Source organism: Kogia breviceps, chromosome 11, assembly GCF_026419965.1.
Source record: "Kogia breviceps isolate mKogBre1 chromosome 11, mKogBre1 haplotype 1, whole genome shotgun sequence".
NCBI classification, from domain to species: domain Eukaryota; kingdom Metazoa; phylum Chordata; class Mammalia; order Artiodactyla; family Physeteridae; genus Kogia; species Kogia breviceps.
In genome coordinates this window covers 51,220,169-51,238,861 of record NC_081320.1, presented here as the reverse complement: position 1 = coordinate 51,238,861, position 18,693 = coordinate 51,220,169, and the positions used below count along the sequence as shown (strand labels likewise).

At 43.1% G+C, this 18,693-nt stretch overlaps 1 long non-coding RNA gene across 1 annotated transcript; it reads left to right on the top strand.

Annotated features, from left to right (window-relative positions):
• The first annotated feature begins 14,846 nt into the window (after positions 1–14,846).
• LOC131765253 (uncharacterized) lies at positions 14,847–17,153 on the top strand. The gene is made up of 3 exons (XR_009338072.2): positions 14,847–14,923; positions 15,794–16,014; positions 17,051–17,153. It is a non-coding gene; the product is annotated as an uncharacterized lncRNA (long non-coding RNA).
• Positions 17,154–18,693: the final 1,540 nt, after the last annotated feature.

The following is an 18,693-nucleotide window of genomic DNA, read 5'->3' as shown; positions in this document are numbered from 1 at the left end:
TAGAATAGTCCAAGTATAAATTGTTTCTCACAGAATCCTTTTCCTGTGGATGACTAATTTAAAGCATTAAACAAAAATTCTTTCCCTCAGTTTATTTTTCCTTGAGATAGAAGAATCAGTTAAAGAAGAACTCTCCCTGCCCCTCACCTCTACCCATCGCCCCCACCCCGTTCCCCCCAGGCTCTTTCCACACAGCACATTTCAAAGAGCAAAGGGGTCAAACTCACTTTTCTCATGGTTCTATTTTTGTGACTCCATTCTTTTGGAAGAGAGAGGGTAACTCGTGGGACTTCCAGAAAAGTCAAACAGTAATTACTAGAAATACAGGAAGGAAGTATGTTCTTGAAAGATTAAAGCTGCAGAGTTCAGAGCTAAATGCGTTGGCCTGGTTTGTATTCTCGGGAAACATTGGCGCTTTGGGGGAAATCCTACTGATCTCACTTTTCATCCACTTGAGCCCCCCAGACCATGTTTTCACATATACCCATCTCCAGGCTGACATCACTGGTGCAAAGGAGAAGCATAGTTATTCCTCTCCATTTTCTACTTGGGAAGATAAAGATGTCACAAGTGACACAGACACAGGAGGAAGAGCAATGAAACTTCCTCTCTGAGGTCAGTATCTCCTGAATCCCTCGAGGCCATGATTTCTGATCAAACAGTAATTGCGGCTCTGAGTTACTTCTGCTTTAGGGACCCAGAATGGTTTTCAGTTCTATTAATGGGCACTGCCAGTTTCTCTGGGCTGCAGAAATGTATGTAATGCAATGCAGGAAATGTAACCCGGGAACAGAGAGAGAGAGAGAGAGAGCTTTGGGGCACCATGGTGTGTTAATTTGGGGCAAATTAAGACATCCTATAGGGGTTGGATATATGCGACTGGAATTCTGGAGAGGTCTGGGTTGGGAGATTTTTGGTAGTTAAAACACGAGGATAAAAGAGCTTGCTTGCGGAGAATGGAACCCTGAAAGCTTATGGGTAGAGGAGGAAGAGAAACCCATTGAAGTGTGGGAGGAATGGTCTGGAAGCTGGTGAGAAGAACTAAGAGAGAGAAGGATGTGAGAGAAATCAATGGTCAAGGGAGTTTAAAGATGGAGAGAAGGTAGTTTCAAATGTGAGCAGATAGATTAGGGAAGTGACAGTTGAAGCGTGTCGACTGTATTTAGCATGAGTAAGTTTCACTGATGGTCTTGGAAATAGCATATATCAGTGGCATAGAGGAGATAGAAGCCAATTCGAGCAGGCTGAGGAGTGAACGAGCTGAGGAAGTGGCTCATGTGAATATGGCTAAACAGAGTCACCCAAGATTTGAAACCAGATGAGGCAGAGACTTCTCTCAACCCTACCGTGGGCAGGAGTGTAAGAGGCAGCTGGAAGGCCGTGGCGAAAGGACCATATTCACTCTGCTGTTTGTTCATAACCTACTTTCACTGAATGAATAAAATCATATCTTTAATAAACTGAGGGAGCTCTCTAGAGATATAAACTTTGGTATGGAGAAGATGCAGCTAAGTGAGCAAAAGCCATCCGCCCAAATTAGAACTATCAGAAGAAAAAAGCCTTGCCAGGCACAGTGACACACAAGAAGCTGATCAGGAATCAAAGAACTAAAGGGTAAAATGTGGTGAGGGAGGTGCAAGTAATCCAAAGGTCAGGGAGGGAGATAAGATGGTCTCTGCCGCCTTGTCTAAATGCAATAACCTCTGAGACACTCGGCCTCTCTGAATAATCAGCACCCGTCTTAGATGATCTAGAGAGCAAAGAGGAGATGAACAAATTGCAACAGACAATCCTAGGACTTAGATTCAGAACACAGAGAACATGGGACTTGTAATATTATTTTATTTCAAATACATTGATTTTCTTTGTGTTTAACAAATATCAATAATTTTATAATCTTTCTGGTTTTAAAAATTGAGTACAGACAACATTTTCTAAGAAGTTTCCCCAGACCGCTGGTAGGAGCTGCCCTCAGACTCTTGCTGTGTTTCTCTGTGTTCCCTGAAGGCCTATCCCTCCCTCTATGACTGTGTTACTATGACAACCTGTCCAGTGGTTCTGTCCCTTGGAGACACTGGTTGCATGTGATTCCCCAGCCCTTTGGCAGAGCCCAGTCTGCAGGTCCTCTGGGCCACACTCTCGGCCTGCGTTCAGGTTTGGGTAACACTCCTAGGGCCTCAGGCCCCACAGGACTCGCTGGCCTAGGTCGGGACCCTGTCCCTACTGCAGATTCCCCTGCCGCTGCTCCCAAGCTTGTTCCTGAACCCAATGCTGCTCCTGAGCTGGTGTCTCCTATCGGGACACCAGCTGTATTATGCAGGCTAGAAAGACCGAATGTGAGGTCCAGCACCAACTTGTAGGAAGTAAGGCTGGAAGCCCACAACTTTTCTGTGATGTGCTCAGCCTCACAAAACCTCAGCTGACTGCCTGCTGTATCCACAGAAATCTCCACCACCTCCATTAAAATACAAGAAGAGAAGTAATCAAAGAAAATTTTCCTGTCGAACATTTGGTGACAACCAGTTATAAGGAGAGGAACAATAAAATATGAAAATGATGATGACCGTTATGCTCCCAGATGCCCTTCCTGTCAAAAAAGTCCAGCTTGGAGGATGGAGTGGAGAACTTGGTCACACAGCTGTGAGCGCAGGACAGTCCCAGGGGCAGCTCTCTTGGTTGGGGGTTCAGAAGAACAGAGCCAGCCTCCGGGTTGATTTCTGGTAGTGTTGGCTTCTTTGATGTCACAATAAAGCAAATGTTGGACTTTGTCAAAAATTAGAAGGCAGGGCTTCCCTGGTGGCGCAGTGGTTGAGAGTCTGCCTGCCGATGCAGGGGACATGGGTTCGTGCCATGGTCTGGGAGGATCCCAGGTGCCGCGGAGCGGCTGAGCCCGTGAGCCATGGCCGCTGAGCCTGTGCGTCCAGAGCCTGTGCTCCGCAACGGGCAAGGCCACGACAGTGAGAGGCCCACGTACTGCAAAAAAAAAAAAAAAAAAATTAGAAGGCAGGCCTGACTCACTTTGCTGAACTTAAAGCCATGTGGCTTTTTTGGGGACTGGGTCTGACTGTGGAAAGCCCTTACTGCCTGTAGTGGCATTTGCCGTTGAGGAGTTTCCTGCCACAGTGGCTGTGAAACCAGACCCCCAGTTGGGAAGGGGCCTCCTAACAACCCAGTCACCTTGTGCCAGCTGTCACAGGACCCTGAGATCCTATCTCCTGCCTTCTGGACCCACCACCTCCTGGGACCTGAAGTGGAGCCCCATCCCTAATGCCTACCAAGAAAGTTTTTGGGAAAACAATCTGAAACGATGATTTTATTGTTTTTGTTTAAAATAACATATTTATTATAAAAATTCAAGTAATATAGAAAAGTATAGTAAAAAAAAGTACAAAAACCAACTCACTATGACTCCTACTGCCCAGAGACAACCATTCCCAACATTTATAAAGCATCATTAGAGACTCTTGGTATGTGAATAAATAGATAGAATGACTGAAAAAATTTTATAAAAATAGAATTATACTCTGCACACCATTTTAGATGAAAAAAATTTAATATTGTTTTACTTGAATTTAATGTTAGAAGAATTGAAGCAAAACTTAGAAATGACTAAATTGGTTGTTTCTTCACCACAAGTTCTTAGGAGTCTTTTAGAATTGAAAAAAAGAATGAAAAACATTAGAAGATTGAATTTGCTATGCTTTAAAAAAAAGACAATTTTCAATTTTAAGTAATATCGATTGATCTTCTGCTGTGAATGATGAGGAATTACCCACTCTTACATTTTATCCCATGCCCAACTCTGTCTCTTGACTTTTATTATATTCCATTGTTACTGTTTATCTCACCTCATTTTGTTCTCTGACTGTAATTCTTGCTGTTGTTTAGTTTTAGCTCTGTATTTAATGAACTCAGTGCTCACCCCTTCATGTTACCTCAGTGTTATAGGTTCAATTGTATTCTCCCCAAGAAAGGTATGTTGGAGTCCTATTTCCCAAGTACCTCATCATGGCCTTATTTGAAAATAGAGTGTTTACAAGGGTGATCAAGTTAAAATGACGTCATTAGAGTGGGCCCTAATCCAGTATGACTGGTGTTCTTATAAAACAGGAAATTTGGACACAGATATGCACAGGGGGAAGACCATATAAAGAGACATAGGGAGACCACCATGTGAAGATTGGAGTTATGCTGCCACAAACCAAAGAACGTCTGGGGCTGCAAAAGCTGGAAGAGGCAAGGAAGGATCCTTCCTTAGCTCCTTCAGAGGGAGCATGGACTTGCCCTCACCTTGATTTCAGAATTCTAGACTCCAGAACTGTGAGACAATATTTTTCTAAGCCATCCAATTTGTGGTGCTTTGTTATGGCAGCCCTAGGAAACTAATGCAGTTAGGTTCTCTATTCTAGAATTTATTTTGACTCCTTCCTTGGTTGGATAGATTTCATTCAAAAGTTGTTTTTTGATAAGGCTCCTGGATGCTTTATTCCCTAAGGTTTTGCATCCCTGAGAATGTTTGTCTTTATACTTGAAGGATAACTTGGCACACAACCCACACATAACATGTATACAACCCTTGAATTTACTTTCCTTCAGACCTTTTGTTGGTCCTCTGTCTTTTGGCATTGGGAAGAAGCCGGAAGAAACTTGATTTTCTCTCTTTATGTGGTTTATTAACTATCTGACTATCCATGTGAGATTTTCTTTATCCTTGATGTTTTATAACTTCAGTAGGATATATTCTGACCTTGAAGAGTCTATATCAGTTTTTCTTGGAATGTATATGCCCTTTGTGATTTGTAGGTTCAAGTCATCTTTGTTTTAAGAAAGTTCTCTTCAATTTTATTTTTGAAAATAATTTATATTTAATTCCTTGTATTCTCCTTCTTTAGAAACGCATATGCTCCTTCAGAAATGCCAAGGATCCCACTGGTCTTCTATAACAATGGCAGTTTTCTCTGGAAACATTAAGAAATCTTAGTTTTGTTGTTGCTGTTCATTTTGTGTGATTTCCCAGATTCTTTCCGCTATGGTTCAAACTACAGTCAGTTATTTGTATCCTATTTTCTGTTGCATCTAATGTAGATTCCATCTTTATCAAGGTTTACTCTTCCATTTTTATCCTGAATATACTAGCTTGCTTTTTATATTTTTCTTTCACTTTTAAAATCACTTCTTTGAATTCTTGTGTCTTTTCTTTAGGGTCTTTTTCTAGAAAGATAGTGTTATCTGAAATTTCTTCGAGAATATAGAAAATTTATCTGAACATCTTTTCTGTTTCCTTGGGTAATTCTTCTTGTGATATTTATTTTTTAAGCAGCTTTTGTGTATATTCCCTTTCTCCACAATTTCTATGTGTAAATCCCATTATGGTTTCTTTTTTTTTTTGTGGTACGTGGGCTTCTCACTGCTGTGGCCTCTCCCGTTGTGGAGCACAGGCTCAGCGGCCATGGCTCACGGGCCCAGCCACTCCACGGCATGTGGGATCTTCCCGGACCGGGGCACGAACCCGTGTCCCCTGCATCGGCAGGCGGACTCTCAACCACTGCGCCACCAAGGAAGCCCATATGGTTTCTTTTTGATTATTACTTGTCATTGAATGAGGTCTACTACTGGCTGAATAATAGTATGACAAGTAGAGAAGTTGGTGGGGGAATTAAAGTCCTTCAACTTTAACAGGTCTTACTGTCTCATACACCCTTTCAGTTATTTCCTTTTCCTTGGGGACCATCTCCTCTTAGCTTTTCGTGTTCTGGAAAGCCATGTGACTTAGACTCATAAGCTTCCGGTGGTGCAATCCAGTGGTCCCTGCCTCACTTGCACCATCCCCTTGCATCACCCCACACACTGTTGTCACATGTCTCTCTCTGGAGGCGAGGTCAGCAAGGTGATTCCTGCAGCCCTACCTCCCCTGCCACTCTGCAGAATGAACCCCACTCTCTACAAGACATTCCCCAGTCTCTGGACTGGCAGGGGAGATGTGGCAGCACAGGCTCCCACATCTCAAAGATGGAATAAAGATGTCATCAGCCAACCTTCCACCATGGACCTTTGGAAAGATATGGGTCCTACCATGGGTCCAAGGAGGCACCTGGCATCTCTCTTCCCTATTCCGGTTCTGATCCAACAGTAATCAGCAGGTTTACTCATGGTTTTTCATTGACAGGTTTGGTCCTTCCTTGTCTCATTGAAAACAGAGGCCTCCTCCCTCTATTTTTCATTTCTTTTGCTTTGTTCATTTGGTTTCATAAGAGGAGAGTGGAATAAATATTTTGCAGGAAGCTTCTGGTCTTGAAATGCTAATTGATAATAGAATCTATTTATAACTTGGGAAGGTTTATCTGTATTATATTTATACGTGAATATACTATAAATTATAAATAGGAACATGTTCTATTTTTCCATTTGTTTATATTCTTCTGCTATCTTAGTTTTAAAAGTGTCCTTGTTTATATCATGAATAGCACTCCTTAGATTCTCCTTGTTTGTTTTCAAAATGAAGATATCTTTATGACTTTTTATTACAAAAATAGCACATGCTCATTGTAAAATATTAAACAATACTAAAAAGAAAAATCACAGTGAAAATTACCTAAAATCCCACCATCTATACATAACTACTATAAAATTTGTGTAATCATCTTTTGAGACATTTTCTAAGTGTACATAAATGTTACTGTAATTTGACAAAATGAGGTCATAAATGCTGTTTTGTAAAGTTTTAAGATTATAAAGTTCTGTGTTAATACATTATCAATGGAAGAAATTCAGAGGAAGCAGAAAGCCCCTCCTTACTCTCTCCATCCTCTTCCCCTCTCTTGGGAAAAGCACTTGTCTCAGACTTCAGGCCTCTCTCTGTTATTCACTTACATACATTTATAAACACATGAAACATACATCATTTTTGAAAATATGAGTTAGATCATACTGAATATAACTGAAATTCTAAATTTGGTATTTTCTTCTTTGTTATTGTGAATAGGATCTCATTTTTAATTAATATTTCTAATTAGTCCAAAGGAATTAAGCTGTGTTTTGAATATACACTGCATCTTATATTCATCCACTTTACTCACCTGTTTTATTAATTCATATAAAGCCTCCGCATGGCTACAATAGCCAGACGATCATTTTAGGTGGCTGGGGTGAAGGTGGGACTCATAGGGCTTCCTGTTTTGCTACTATTTTTAATAACAATGTCTGCTTTGCATTAAAGATAAAACCAGCTCTGTTTTAAATAGCTCTGTACTATGTTATTGTAATATATTTCTATTCCTCTTTTTTTTTTTTTTTTGGTGGTATGCGGGCCTCTCACTGCTGTGGCCTCTCCCGTTGCGGAGCACAGGCTCCGGACGCGCAGGCCCAGCGGCCATGGCTCACGGGCCCAGCTGCTCTGAGGCATGTGGGATCCTCCCGGACGGGGGCCCGAACCCGTGTCCCCTGCATCGGCAGGCGGACTCTCAACCACTGCACCACCAGGGAAGCCCCTATTCCTCTTTTTTAAAATGAAAAGTGACTATTGAATTTTATCAAGTGCTGTTTCAGCATCTGTTGAAATCATCACATTTTCATTATTTAATCTAGTGAATTGGATGATATTTTATTGTTATTATTAATAATAGTTAGCTTTGTGTCAAACCCTTCAGTCATTCTTGGGAGCCTCTTTGGCCATAAATAAATATTAATGAAATTTATGTATATTTTAATGTGAGATTTGTGGGTGGCTTTGATCTATAGGTGAAGATTCCCTAGACCGTGCTTCGTACTCTTTTTATCACTATTGTCCCCCTAATAAGAATATTTTTCTTAATTGTCCCCCATGTAATTTTAATTCCACAGATACACTATCTATCTGTATTTGTACTGTTTGTATATCTGCACTTCCTACATAAAAAAGAGTAAGATTCTTTAGCCCCTTCAAGAACCAAATTGCTCCATTGGAATGCATGGAGCTGTCACCCCATTGTGAATACATGGCTTATAGTATTCTTTGTTTGTTCATTACCTTTATTAGATTTCAGGATCAAGCCCTGTGTATCTTCACATCTTGGAATGAACTATGCAATAGGTCACACTTTTCAAGGTTCAGAAACAATGTATGGAATAGCAGAGCTGCTTTAAGTGAAGACAAAGTCTATTCATTATATCCTCTCTGACCATCCTAATAAAAACAGACCAAGAAATACATTTGACCTTTGTCATCACTAACAAAGTCAGCCCCAGGGCCTTCTAATTCCAGTTCAGTCCATCCCTAGAGAGACTTTGCCAGGCAAGACTTTGTAAATTGTAGCCCACAAGCTCTTTTCGTCTCAGCATCAATCTCAGGCCCTTCAGCATGTGGATCAGAGTATTTGCAATACTTAGTGGATAAGACAGGTTATAGGACAGGAGAGGAAACCAAGGGGTGAGGGCCTAGAATGTCACTAGACCCCTAAAGCTGTATGCATTGCTTAGTTGGAGAACATGGCAGCCATGGAGAACAAGACTCCATTGGGGCAGCTGCTTGTAAAGCCAAGAAGTGAAGCCAAGTATTGACAGTACAGTAGCTGGGTTTGAACCCAGAGAGAAGAAGTGAAGGGCAGAGGTTGGAGTCATCAGCTGAGCTGTAGATTGGGATGTTGCAATAGGTATTAAAGTACACAAGGGTGAGAGCCCTAGCCTCTGTTTTTAAAGGCTTATATTGCCTGTAGCACATGCCTCGTTTGGAGCTTCAGTCCTGTCTTAAAGGGCTAGAACTCCTTGATTTCCATTTTCCTAGGGAGGTAATTAGTCTGGGAAAGTTTGGGAGGATTTAGTATTCACCCATACTGTGGTGGACACACCCTAAGGTGACCTCGAATAAATAACACTCCTGTGTAATAATCCCTTCCCCTTAGATGTAAGTGGAACCTTGTGACTTGCTTTTAACTAGTGTATCATGGCAAAGGTGATGGGGTGTCACTCCTTAATTACATGTGATAAATACAGATATAGCTAGCTAGACAGACAGACAGACTGGAGAGATTTTTTTGTTGACCTTGAAGAAGCAAAATGCCGTGTTGTGAACTGCCTATGGAGAGGGTCACATGGCAAGGAGCTGCAGGTGACCTTAGGACCTGAGGATAGCCAACAGTTAGTAAGAAGCTGGGGCCTTAGGCAAACAGCCATAAGGAAACAGATTCTGCCAACAGCCAATGAGCTTGGAAGCAGATTTTTCCCATCAAGGCACCAGATGAGAACACTGTACAGTTAACACCTTGATTACCACCTGTGAAACTCTGAGCCAGGAACCCAGCTAAGCTGTACCAGGACTCCTGAGCCAGGGAAACTGTAAGATAATAAATACATATTATTTTAAGCCGCTGGATTTGTTATGCAGCAGCAGAACACTGTTGCCATATGTGTGTGTGTGTGTGTGTGTGTGTGTGTGTGTATATATATATATATATATATATATATATATATGATTGATTTATATCTCTATACCTGGACATTTCTGGTTGAGTAGCTTTCTAAATTTCTTTCTCCCTCCCAAGTTATTGGTTTAATATTTACTAGGTTAAGTATGGACTTCCATATTGTAAAAAAAAAAAAAAAAAATTCTTTTCACTCATGTTCAAATCTTATTAGCAAATTCTTTTGTGTGCTATTCTTATTTTTAAATTTTATATATTGGTTGGTATCTCCTTTCTCAATTCAGATTTTATTGAAATGCCTTTACTTTTCAAATACTTAGCTTTTGGTTTTATTTAGTGAGTCCAGAGAAATTATTTTTTACTTTCAAAATGATCTCCTTCTGCTTTTATGGTTGTATTTTCTTCTTCCTCTTTAGTTTGGCTTGTCTTTTCCTTCCTTTTCTCATATTGTCAATTGAATTCTTTCTAAAATATTCCCTTTTATCAACCACCAAAAAAGAGAAAATTTTAAATCATAAAATTTCCTAAAAGTACTGCTTTGACTACATTCCACAGAGATTACTGTGGCATGTTCTAACCAGCATTGTTTTCTAAATAAACTCGTTTTGTGTTCTTTATTTCCTTTCCAATTCAACTGTTGACTCAGTAAGTATTTTTACATTTCCAAGTAGTTGGTTTATTTGTTTTGGTTGTTACTTTATATTTCATTCTGTTTTGGCCAGAGAACATAGCACATTTCATTTCTGTTCTTTTTGAACAAGTAGAGATTATGTCTGTGGTCTAGCATGTGGTGTATAACACCATATGGGCAATTGCCATGGACAGTTGGAAATTATACATAGTACAAGATATCCATTAATTCTATCTCTAAGAGATTTTTTTCTCAGGGGCTGGGACAGTCTCAGGAACTAAAGTGAGAGTTGAGGAATATCTAAAACTGTATTAGCAGGCGGACTCTGGTTCCAGGCTGAGTTGGGAAGGGCACCACTCAAGTAGCCTAGGAGTGTGTTGCTGGAATAGAGGGGGAATAGTTAAGAGAATAGCTGGTATGACAGGCCAGAGAGGTGGAGAAATAATGTGTCACATGCACAGTGAGGCAGGTCCAACAGTAGACAAGCAAAGACATCAAAGAGGAGATAAAGAGTGAGGGGTGGATCTCTCTGGCATATTTTGGGGTGGCATTTTCTGCTACCCTTCAAGGTCAAGAACAGCACACTGTAGGAGAGCCTGAAGTTAGGAGGAGCCGGAACACTTGTTAACTTCCACAACCTCTGCACTGGCCCTGGAGGCCTGCCAGACTTTACCTTACTTAGGAAAAATACTCCGTTTGATTAATCTGCCATATTTGCATTTCTATTATTATGCAGTTGAATTAAAGCCTCACTGAGGATAGGACAGTAAAATCTCTTGCTATAAGTGTTTTTCTAAAATGAAATTTTCTTGTATTTATGCCCATTTTTGCTTTCTGCATTTTATAACTATATTTTAGGGTCATATATATTCAATGTTCTTAATATTTTATTATTAAATATGTCTTTTCCATTATATGATGATCTTTTCATTCTTTTGAATACTTTTTCCTTTTATTTGGTAGGCAGTGAAAAGCAAAAAAAAATTTTTCTCATAGAAGAGAGTTAAAAGTTCTGATTGTTGTTAGTTAGGACCAAATGTAGCAAAGGAAATGTTTATTGTTTAAGTTAATTGCCCATTACTGCTAAAAAATATATATATATTTGACTTACCACACATACTTACTTGCAAGATACAAATAAGCCAAAGACATAATGGAAAAGAGATAAGGAAATATAAATATTAAAATAAAATATGAACCCAGGAAATGACTAAACATGATAGTAAATGAATACAGTCAAAACTCTTCTACTGTATACAAAGCACCCCAGTTCAGATCGAAAAACAAAATCCATTAGTAAATTATGAGGTACACTCAAAGGTTTTTTTAAAAGAAAATACCTGGAAAGTTAGATGCCTATTTCTATCAAAATCAAACAGAAAGAAGGGAAAGGAGGATTTCTAGAATCATGAGTGGCCTCTGAGGGCCCCTCATCTCCTCAATCCAGTTCTTCCACGGAGAGGGGGCCACTGCCCCCAAATGCCTTGGCTCTAAGGTGTGCTGTCATGGGTCCCTGGAGGCTTCCCTTGTAGTGGGTACAAACCTCAGTCCACCAACTCAAGTGAAGAAGAAACAGAAGCTTCTCTGTTTTCCTTGATGCAGCGGAACTTCTAGTATAGTCTCCCAGACATCTGCGGTCCGCCCACTTTTCCTCCGGGTGTCTAGTTCTGGAGGACTTCCTGTGGCATAAGGATGGCACAGCAGGTGCTCCTTGGTTGCTATGGTGATGCAGGGTCCCTGGGGACTGGGCGCCCCTCCACTGCTGTGCTGCTCTTGAGTGCCTGCAGGTCACCATGCCAGGCTCTGTCTGCCTTGACACACTGCACACCCCCTCCCTTCTATGGGGTCTTGGCACCTCTCTGAATGGGATTCTATGTGGAAAATGAGGCACAGGCCCCCTGTTCTCAGATCCTACATGTTCATTCAGGATTTTGCTCTCTCCCTGGGGCTCTGCTCAGGACCCAGGTCCCCAAACCCTCTTGTCCATGATCCACTAACATCTAAGATGGGGTAGCAAACAGTCTAGATCCAGTTCAGGAGGTTTTTATCTGGCTCAGACAGTATTTAAAGATTATTTTGAAAAGACTATGATCATCTTTTTAAATGAGAGTTTTGGCTTTTAGATCCAGCTACCAATTTACAGGAAATGCAGAAGACAGAGGAAGTATGTTAAATGACACCAACAAAATCCAGACAGTGGAACACTCTACACGATAAAGGACCTGGCTTCATTAACAGATACATTGCAAGAGTCAAAAAGGTGGGGAGCAAACCTAGAGATGAAAGGAAACTTAAAAACATCAATCATTTTCACTGTGTGGACTTTGGGTCCTATTTCAAACAAATTATAAAAATAAAATAATATAAAATAAACACTTAGGACCACCACGAGAAAACTAAATTTTAACACTGACAGGCTATTTGATTGGAAGTTATTGGAGTTTATTTAGTGATGATATTGTGTTATGGTTTAAAAAAACATGAGTTCTTACCTTTACAAAGAAAACAATGAGTCTGGGATTTACTGCAAAATCATTCAGGACTGGGAGGGTGGGGTTATAGAAGAAACGAAATTAGCCATGAGTTGACAATTGTTGAAACTTAGTCATGGGTACAAGGAAGTTCATTATACTAGTTTGCCTAATTTTACATAACGTTTTGAAATTTGCCATAGTGATTTTCTTTTTTTTGAAGGAGACGTTCCACATAAAAATTCTGATTTTGGATTCTTTTGGATAAATGGAAATACCTGGTAACACTAGCCCAGACCTCCACAGTGTAACAACCAGCCGAATTGAGAAGTGTTACAGGAACATGCCGTCCAGGGAACCACAGACCCCACCACTCCCTGGTGCCCTTAAAGCCCACTTCCTGTATCTATGCTCCAGCCTCAACATCAGCCTCTGGTTTGCAATCCATAGGAATTTTCCTTTCCTTCCTTCTGGACCTTCACTCTCTTTCACTGGGCCCAGCCATCACGGGTCAGCTTGGGCTGGGCCAAAGTGGGTGCTTGACTTTCTCTTCCTTTTCATGATGTTTTTCTACGAAATCTTTTTTCTGTGCTCTGAAACCTTTTTGGTCCCCCAAGAGTGGAGGATTTTGAAACTCAAAAGCCAGAAGGAGACACTTCCCCCTCCTCCATCCCCTCCAGGGCAGTGCTTCATATCACATCCCTTCCCTGAGGGAGTGAGAAAGAACAACCTGAGGCTTTAAAAGGGGAAACAGCAGACCAGGATGGGAAGGAAACCAGGGGGGAAATTTGGTTAAGAAGGAGATATGGGTCTTAGACATATCAAATTGGCAAATATTAAAAAGTTGGATGATATCAAGTGCCACCAAAGGTGAAGGAAAGCAGAATCTCTCATAGGAATGTTAACTAATCTTTCTGGGAAGCAGATTGAAAGTGTTAAGTGAAATGGAATATGGGCCAATCCTACAACACAGTACTTGGGGACGCTGAGCCCAGAGACATTCTTGCCCAGGCTCCCAAAGAAACATGTGTGGATTTGTCCTTGTAGAATTGTTTGTAATAATGAAGATTTGGAAACACCTAGAAGTTTATTCATAGGAAAGTAGATAAATAAAAGGTTATATGAAAATGCTGAGTACCATTCAGCAGATAAAAGGAATGCTGTGGTCCACATTTACTTATATTAACTTGGAGCCATCTCAAAATCTCATAGTCTTGGGGCTTCCCTGGTGGTGCAGTGGTTGAGAGTCCACCTGCCAATGCAGGGGACACGGGTTCGTGCCCCGGTCCGGGAAGATCCCACATGCCGCGGAGCGGCTGGGCCAGTGAGCCGTGGCCGCTGAGCCTGCGCGTCCGGAGCCTGTACTCTGCGACGGGAGAGGCCACAACAGGGAGAGGCCCGTGTACCGCAAAAAATAAATAAATAAATAAATAAAATCTCATAGTCTTGACTAGAAAAAAGTGAGAAAAGAATGACATGCTTACCAAAGGCTACGTAAGCATATTTTTAAAAATATGCACAAAATAATACCAATATTGGGCCTAGATACAAATAGAAATATAGATTGGCCAGACACAAAGAATCACAAGGACGTAAGAGGAGAAAAATGAGATTGGGGAGGGGGTGATGGGGTCAAGAAAATAAAGTAAAATAAAAGTGAGCCCTGCATATGCTAATAAAGATGGTATGCATGTGGCTAACTGATCCTGAGCAAAGGAGGTCCCAGCAAACAGAAAACTAAAGCAAAACAAAACATCAGTTAATGTTTAAAATATTAACCTGATGCCTGTGGAAAGAGAACTCTGTGAATAACCAGAGGTGACAGAGCAGTCCTGCCGTCCCTGTGATTCCCTCCAACTGATCTCCTGCTGGGGTCACTCCATAGCTTGGCCTTGAGTTGCTTTTATCCACAGACTTTCAGCCTCCTCCCAGCACTGCAGACTGCTCTTAGGAAGCCTGTTGGATCACGAGATTTTCCCACAGAGATCATCACCATGGGGTATTTTCAACCTGTTATTAGCCTCGAAGTTCTTCCAGCAAAGTCAGGATATCCTGGGAACAAGTACTCCTCCAGCCCCTGAACCCTCCTTTTTAATGCACCTTCAGTACCAAAACCTTTCTCAGACAGTGTTATATCATGTCCAGCTTTTTTTTGCTTGGGGTGTGGAGGACAGAGGTGAGCGGTTCTGGCCAGCAGCTCTGTTTCCGCTTGAAGCCCCACTCTTGGGGAGCGAGGGGGAGAAAGAGAGACGATGAGCTATTTGCTGTCTCCCGAATCCATCCTTCTCTCTCTTCCTCTTCCCTTCCCTCATTTCCTTAGAAACATATATTCAGTGCTGAGTGTGCACAAGTCACGTGGCAGCCCCCATTGAATCTGGCATTGTCCCCTGCCCTCAAGGAGACTCAAGTCCAGGGGGGAGAAAGTGGTGAGTCAAGCATGGTAGGGATTTGTGAGGGGCGAGGGAGCTTTGAGACCACAGAGGTGGGCAGCTATATCACATGGGAGGCTTCTTGGAGGTGGTCCTCCTTGAGCTGAGTCTGAAAGGGTAAATAGAGGTAACAAGAAGGGGAATAATGGGGGAAAGGTATTCTATTGCAATAGCTGGGAGGCATGAAACAGCAGGACACAGAGGGAGCTGTCAGCAGTTCATCATGTCTGGATTTGGGGCTCTGGAAGAGCCTTGGGTGCTAGGACTTCGCTCATGTTGTATCTCCTCCCTGAAGCCTGCAGAACTGCCCCAGTCCTGCCAGATCCCCCTCCTCTGAAATCTTGGACCAACCTTTTATAATTGCACGTTCCCCTATTGTTATGGGGTGTGTGTGAGTGTGAAGGTTTTGTTTCCCAGTCTCAACTTGGAGAGGGGCCCACAAGCCCAGGGTTTCTCCCACCCAGTGCCTTGCATCCAGGCTTCTCCCCACCGAGGGGGTGGCTCACCCAGTTCCGAGTTGGTGTACAGTTCAGTGGGGAAGCAGACTGAGGTGGTGGGTAGCAGCACCAAATCCCACATAGTGCGTTGGGTTTTCAGTCTGAGTGGCTTCTGTAGGGATATGCCTGACCGGGCTGTCATCTGGGCCAATGCCCAGGTGAATGTTCTTCTCAGAGGGAGACCTGAAAGCCCTGGTATTCAGCCTCTCAGATGGTGCCCAGTGAGCCCCACCTCCTGGTTTTCATGGTCTTGTGCAGTCTCCTCCCACACTGTGTCAGGATTGATCCGTATGACCAACAGAATACAGCAGATTGATGGCATATGCCTTTGAGGCTAGCTTAATAAAAGACACTATGCCTTCTGCATTAGTTTCTGTCTTGGACTGCTCACTCTGGAAGAAGCCAGCTGCCATGTTGTCAGGACACACAAGCAGCCCTATCAGAGGTCCATGTGGTATGGAACCGAGGCCTCCTGCCAACAGCCATGAGAGGAGCCATCTTGCATGTGGACCCCCAGCTCCAGTCAAGCCTTCAGATGACAGCAGCCCCATTCAACATCTTGAGACCTTGAGCCAGAACAACCCAGCTCAGGTGCTTCCAAATTCCTGACTCTTAGACTGTTAGAGATGATAAATGTTTATCATTTAAGTCATGAAGTTTGGGGTAATTTGTTACATAGTGATAGATAACTAACACAAAGCACTTGGCAATACTGTGTGGCTTTTCCTGCTATGGGTTTGGGGGTTTCCTGGCTGGGGTTTTGCCTCCTCTGACAGCAGAAATATTAGGGCTCCCAAAGGTCACAGCCACTCACCATGTTCCTTCCTTCCTTTTTGGTCCCTTGATGGGACCAAAAGCCCAGCAGCAGATGCAAAAGAACTCTCCTCTGAACTTTCCTTATCTGCCTGGCACAGAGCATGGAGAATCAGCAGCCACCACCCCACCTCCACCCTCTAGTTGGTCTCCAGTCAGGGAGGCACCGACCTTGGGCACCAGGACATTCCCAAAGAAATTGTGTAAACAAGCCTCATCAGAGCCTTCCATCCTTTGAAGCCCTCCCCCTCCCCCTTCCCCGCCCGCTTTTGTTACGTTGGTATATGAACCTTTGCCTCTGGTTACTCAGTGAGTTACTCATTACACGGTGCTTCTGCACTCAGTGTGTGCACATACTTTGTCTCTTCTCCTGTTACTCTAGCCCCTACCCCCAACCCTCGAACCTAAGTTGGTAGAGAAAAAAGTTTTTCCTCCCAATACTCTCTAATCAAAGGAATCCCCAGGGGCTCTTAGCTGGGAAGTTCTGGAGCCCTTTGCACTGAGTTTTGCTCTCAGGTCACGTGAACTTTCCTTAAGAACAACCACCTCTGCAGGGCAGCTGCCCCAGGGAGTCTCAACCGCACACCACAGCACAGGTGGCCAGGCACCCCCAGAAACACAACTGCTGGACCTGAGGTCACAGCAAGGGCAAACTCTGACTTACAGAAGCTGCATCTCCTGGTCTGTAGCAGTTTCTTTTCAGATTTTGGCTTATTTAGCAAACACTTAGTGCTTGCTCTTCTAAGTACATTAAGTCATTTAATCCTTATAACAACCCTATGAGGTCAATGCTATTGTTGTCTTCATTTTACAGATAAGAATCCTAAGGCACAGAGAGGTTAAGCAATTTGCTCAAGGTCACACAGCGAGGAGTAGCAGCATAGGAATTCACACCTGGGCAGCCTGGCTGTGCACTCTGTCCTAAGGTAAGAATTGTCCTTTCGGTGATCATTCTGTGCCACTGGGGCACTGTTTCTTGGCCAGGGCTCCTGGGGCTGGACAGGGTTATGTATTTGAGTTCTGGCTACAGGGAATCCAGAGGTCCACATCCAAGCTGGTTCTTACTAGGGAAAACCACAGGGGTTTACCTTCTGAGGTCAACCTCTGTGCTCAGTCCTGAGGGTCTGCCTGAGGCCTGCCTGGGGCAGGAGGATATCCTCTCTGACCACACTCATTCTTGCCTTCTCCCCTTAGCTCAGCCAGGCACCTGAGGAGAGACCCTCACACTTCCCGGTCTGCCTGCACCAGTGGTTCTCAACCAAGAGCAATTTTGCCCCGCTAAGGACTTGTGGTGACGTCTAGAGACATTTTTGATTGTTGTGACCAGAAGGCTGCTACTAGCACCTAGTAAGTAGAGGCCAAAGATGGTGCTAAACGTTCTGAAATGCACAGGATGAGGCCTCACAACAAAGGGATTACCTGGTCCAAAAGGTCAGTAATGCCGAGGTTGAGAAACTGACCTGGGCCCATCTCACAGCCTCCTTGAGGCTGAGGACCCTCCACCACACACACGTACACACACACGATCTGATTTCTGTTGTGGTGGTCCAGGGTCCTGGGGGTGGGGGCAACATGCATCCTCACCTCAGCATCTCTTAGAGGCCACATCAGAACATGAAAGACTCAGTTTGCACTGCAGCTACAAGTTTTTGGAAATAAGAATTTTGAGGCACTGACAAATGTACCTGATGTTATTTTGTATCAGGCTCTGTGCTAAGTAAGCATTTCACATATTTTATCTTAGGAAATCTTCGTAAACCAGTCTTAGATGCTATTATTATCCCTATTTCAAAGATTGGGAAACTGAGGCTGAAAAAGGTTAAGGAACTCACCCAAGGTCACACAGCTAATAGGTGACAAGGCCAGGTTTCCAGCTGACCCAGGCAGACTGATGGCACAGATGTACATACCCAGGCAAAGTAAAGATAGCAGATTTCCAGGGAGAGCCCGCCTGATGCCCACCCTTCGGCCTGCCGGAGGTCAGAGGTTGGTGCCCTCCCCTGGGACGGAGGGATCCGCACCACTCCACTGCACAGCTGCAACCAAGACTCTCCGAGCTGGGCAGAGAGCAGCTTGACCTGACATGGTTCTTAAAGAGGGAGGGGTGGAGAGAAGGCAGAGGTGGGTTGGTTTTGTACAGGGACAGTAAAGACAGAAAACCCACCGGGAAGAGATGGGCGAAGAAGGTGGCTTGGGAGCTCTTTATTATTTACTATAGCAGGGGAAAGAATGGGAAGCTTGTTTCTAAGCCATAAATGCCCTCCTTTGATCCCTGTGCATATCAGAGATAAATGAAGTCACTTAGGCCTCAGAAATTAATGATCTAATTATTGCCTTAAGTGACCTTCCAGCAGTAGTAATTCTCACCACTCCCTGCAAAGTAGCTGTGTCAGGGTTTGACCAGGGTTGGGGAAGAGGCCGGACTGAAGTGGGGAAGAGTTCCTTTGGTGATTGGGC